At 31.8% G+C, this 5,523-nt stretch overlaps 1 pseudogene; it reads left to right on the top strand.

The window, feature by feature from the left end:
* The first annotated feature begins 3,637 nt into the window (after positions 1-3,637).
* Positions 3,638-5,042, top strand: LOC149416511 (uncharacterized; annotated as a pseudogene).
* Positions 5,043-5,523: the final 481 nt, after the last annotated feature.

A 5,523-nucleotide genomic window follows, 5' to 3' on the forward strand; every position in this document is an offset into this window, starting at 1 on the left:
TTTTTTTTAAAGAAAGACAAACATTCCCGGGTCACGAATAACCCAACAATGTTTGAAAATCTCCTACTACCACCACAGAAAGCCGAAAATGTTGCCTGTGTTGTGATGGAGGACTTAGCCAGCCGAGGAATCGAACACGCGACGCTTGGGTGAGACCCAAGCGCTATGCCCATTCAACCACTGACCGACATAGGCCAACATAGGCCTTATATACCTGTTGTGTATTATATAACTCTATATAATTGCCATCTCAACACAGGCCTTATACACCTGTTGTGTATTATATAACATCATATAATGGCAATCTCAACACAGACCCTACACACCTGGTGAGTATTATATAACATTATATTATTGCCATGTGAACAGAGGCCTTATACACCTGGTGTGTATTATATAATTGCCATCTCAATACAGGCCTTATACACCTGTTGTGTATTATATAACATCATATAATGGCAATCTCAACACAGACCCTACACACCTGGTGAGTATTATATAACATTATATTATTGCCTTGTGAACAGAGGCCTTATACACCTGGTGTGTATTATATAATTGCCATCTCAACACAGGCCTTACACACCTGGTGAGTATTTTATAACATTGTATATTTTCCATTTGAACAAAAGCTTTATACACCGATGTGTATTATATAACATGATATAGCCATGTAATAAATAATAAAACATCGTATAACGTTTAACAAAAACTTTATATCAAATATTTGAAGCCATAAATTTTTAATGTAAATATACTTCGTCAACAAATAAGAAGTTAGAAACAAGAGTTGATCAATTCTAAATATCAAAAGAGTTTGAGCCCCTTTGAGATTGATCTTCTTTCGGTGTTGTATATTTATTTATGACCAACCTACAAATGATCATCCCTATGGGGAGAATGACTACACTCTTAACCATTTTTCTTCTGAGGTAGACGTTTTTTAGTTGAACTTCAGTGACTTCAAGATTGCAATAAATATTATTTTTAACACAAGGCTGCATCCTAACTGATTTATTATGATAAAATAATTCAATCAGCGCCGTCTATGAACGCGTAGATTATAACGAACGTTACGTTTAACCATTTTTTGAGAAATGTTGTTTTATTGGATTCATTGTTTTTCGCAATAAATAAATAATGATAAAGGTACTATTATAATAGACGTACGCATTATTTAATTTAGAAGCGATAGTTACTTTTTTATTTTAATCACTATTTTAGTATTAATACTAAAATATTTAATCATAGTTTATGAGTAAATTGTTGCTTGTCACAAATAAACCGTAGTCACTAAGAAGTACCTTGGGGGCTCGGAGGCCCTAAACCATGTCCCCACAGGGGTACCTTAGGAGCTCGGGAGACCCTAAATCATCTCTCCACAACGATACAAAAATATGTTCCCAGGCTTTAACAAGAAAAGTTTGAATCTTGATAAAGATGTGCGAATATTTCCCGTCAGCCGCTAGCCGGTCTACTAACCGAATTAATTGTTTTACTTTACTAAGAACATTTCACTTTTAATTTATACCGCCTGTAAATACTAAAAAAGTTGGGCACCGCGTGGGATTGTAAAATAGACGTAAAACTGGTAATTTATCCTCCATTTCATACATTTATAATAATCTCAAAACTACTAACTAGTAGTTTCTACTTCGATCGAATTTCAAATATATTGTTTTAAATTCATTCTGCGGTGATTTAGATACCAGCGTCAAATAATTATTGAAAAGGCAACTAAACAAGGATTCAATCTTTATTTCTTATGTCTTTATTATGGTTGTTCAGAGACTTCTCATTAGTCCTCATACACCACGAACTGAACATTGATTCAATCTTCATTTCTTACATCTTTATTATGGTTGTTCAGAGACTTCTCATTAGTCCTCATACACCACGAACTGAACATGGATTCAATCTTTATTTCTTATGTCTTTATTATGGTTGTTCAGAGACTTCTCATTAGTCCTCATACACCACGAACTGAACATTGATTCAATCTTCATTTCTTACATCTTTATTATGGTTGTTCAGAGACTTCTCATTAGTCCTCATACACCACGAACTGAACATGGATTCAGTCTTCATTTCTTACATCTTTATTATGGTTGTTCAGAGACTTCTCATTAGTCCTAATATGCCACGAACTGAACATGGATTCAGTCTTCATTTCTTATATCTGTATTATGGTTGTTTAGAGACTTCTCATTAGTACAAACTGAACATGGATTCAATCTTCATTTCTTTTATCTTTATTATGGTTGTTCAGAGACTTCTCATTAGTCCTCATACGCCACAAACTGAACATAGATTCAGTCTTCATTTCTTATATCTGTATTATGGTTGTTTAGAGACTTCTTATTAGTACAAACTGAACATGGATTCAATCTTCATTTCTTTTATCTTTATTATGGTTGTTCAGAGACTTCTCATTAGTCCTCATACGCCACAAACTGAACATAGATTCAGTCTTCATTTTTTATATCTGTATTATGGTTGTTTAGAGACTTCTCATTAGTACAAACTGAACATGGATTCAATCTTCATTTCTTTTATCTTTATTATGGTTGTTCAGAGACTTCTCATTAGTCCTCATACGCCACAAACTGAACATGGATTCAGTCTTCATTTCTTATATCTGTATTATGGTTGTTTAGAGACTTCTCATTAGTACAAACTGAACATGGATTCAATCTTCATTTCTTTTATCTTTATTATGGTTGTTCAGAGACTTCTCATTAGTCCTCATACGCCACAAACTGAACATGGATTCAGTCTTCATTTCTTTTATCTGTATTATGGTTGTTTAGAGACTTCTCATTAGTACGAACTAAACATGGATTCGATTTTCATTTCTTTTATCTTTATTTTGGTTGTTTAAAGACTTCTCATTAGTCCTCTTACGCCACAAACTGAACATGGATTCACTCTTCATTTCTTATATCTTTATTTGATTGTGCCTCTCCAAAATATTATAAAGTATTTAAATTTATCTGTCTATTTAAATCTATTTGTCTTTCCACAATTCAATGGTTATTTTAAAACTTCAGAGCACATGATGGAAAATACATTGTATATGACGGCCGGCATAGTCCAGTGGTAACGCATTGGACTGCCATTCCGAAGGTCGCGGGTTCGAACCCGGCGTGCGCAAATAAATTTTATTTGATTAATTTGTGTTATTTCACAATTAATTAATTAAAATAATATACATGTAAAGAAAAATATAATTTTCTTTAATGCCGAGCTTGTCTCGTCATTTTGGCTGTGTGTCGTGGACTGTCACTGGCTGGATGTGCGCCACAGTACCTACACAGTCGAATCAATATTTCGTAATCTATGGTTTAAGACATAGTAAAAATAATCTATGGGTTGTGACAAAGCAGATTGATGGGAATAATTTCAATAATTTGTAATTGTGATTAAGGAATTGACATAACAATTAATAACATTAAATGTCGTTTCTTTCCTTACAGGCAATGTTTTGTTACAGAATTCTTTTCTTTATGTAAATCTTGTGAGATGAACAAAATAAACCTCTTCTTTCCTTACAGAGAAACTCAATTGTGTTTTAATTGACTGTGTCGTTCAAATCACAAGGAAAATATCATTATAAAACGACATTTCTTGTCGCAATATGGAAAAGTTGAAGTTCACATTTCAATCAAAACCAACACCAGACGGAAAGTCTAATTTTATTGCCATAACCTCAATTATTACACAAAATGACAAAGTTTTCCTGATTCCTGAAGAATGTCAAGCAGCATCACTCCACATACCTATCTACACCTCTAAGGCTTATGCTACAGTAAAAACTACATTACAAAAAAAAGACACCAAACCAGAAGTGTATGGATAAAAATGACAGAAGATATTTCACAAACATATGTGGATGCGGATAAAAACATGATTTTTCAGGACCAATTTCTAGAGGAAATTACCAAAGAACAAGTGTGTATTGCCAAAAACAGGAGTTCAGAAGACCCTATAGTGAAAATTTTGGAAAAATTAGTTGAAAATCAGCAGAAAAACGAAAAACAAAGCATGAAAAAGTTAGCTGACAGGTTTGTACTTGAAAAATTTAATGGAAAAAATATAAGTGCATGTCACTGGATGGAAGTATTTGAAACAGAATGTGCAAGGTTTGACATTACTAAGGACGAAGAAAAAATTGAAATCTTCAGATTATTTTTGGACAAATCATGTACAGATTGGTATTCGTCCATGATGATAAAGCTTAGTTTACAATCAGAGTGGTTAGATTGGAAATCAAACTTTCTGCAAACCTATGGTGATAAAGGTTGGACTGCTAGCAGGTATGCTTTATCTTTCAAGTATCAATCAGGATCATTATTAGAATATCCGGTTATAAAAGAAAGACTTTTACTTGAAGTAAGAAAAACAATTGATCAGGGCACTTTAACCGATATAATTGCTGCCGGTTTACCAGACTTTTATTATTTACTGTAATATGTATTTTTTTTGTCTTGCTTTCTTTAAATAAAAAAAAAAAAAAAAAAAAGAACATTTAGTTTCGAAGAAAAAGTATATGAAAAAGAAAGATGACACTAAGCCGTTGAAAGAAAAATGTAGCATTTGTGAAAAATTAAATAAAGGTGTGCGCTATCACTCAGAAGATTTATGTTGGTTCAGAACAAAGAATAATAATAATAATGAAAATGATAAGAGGAAAATAAAGCACATTAATAATTCAGAATTAGAATGCGAACTGCAATGTGAGAACCAAAAAAACTAATAGTGCCGCCATTAATTAAAGTAAAGTTAGTGTTAAATAAAAATGTTGAAGTATTTGGAATCTATGACTCGGGCTCTAATGTGTCATTGATAAACTCAAGGTTATTGAAGATAAACAATGAAAAAACAGGTTATTCGAACAATACTAACTTAAAAACAATTAATGGCGTTAAAAAGGCAATTGGTATGATATCACTGGATGTAACTATTTTTAACATTGAAAAAAATATGGATGTCTTTGTAATAGACAAAGAAAATTTTGATTACGATTTTTTAATTGGACTTGATTGCATACAAAAATTTAGCTTAATTTAACATGAAAACTTAAAAATCAGTCAGAAAGCTCCAACACAAATAAATGAAATAGTTTCTAATACCCAATCTAATAATTTAATAAACTTCAATGAAAATTTTACAAAAAAAAACTTCATTACTTATATAAATCATCTAGACTTTGATCAACAAAAAGTGATTGATGAATTAATAGTGAAGAATAAATCTGTATTTGCAAAGGACAAATATGACATTGGAAAGGTAAAAGATTATGAAGCACACATTGATTTGTTAGTGGAAAAATATTGCAATAAAAGACCGTATCGTTGCACAATCGAAGATAAAAAAGAGATTGAAAAACAGATTGCAATATTACTAGAAAAAAATATAATAGAAGAATCATATAGTCCATTTGCAGCTCCAGTTACATTGGCTTATAAAAAAGATGAAAACAAAAAATCTAGATTGTGCATAGATTTCAGAGATTTAAATAAA

This window comes from Hesperophylax consimilis, chromosome 16, assembly GCF_061612785.1.
Source record: "Hesperophylax consimilis isolate HC1 chromosome 16, BYU_Hcon_1.0, whole genome shotgun sequence".
Classification (NCBI taxonomy): Eukaryota; Metazoa; Arthropoda; class Insecta; order Trichoptera; family Limnephilidae; genus Hesperophylax; species Hesperophylax consimilis.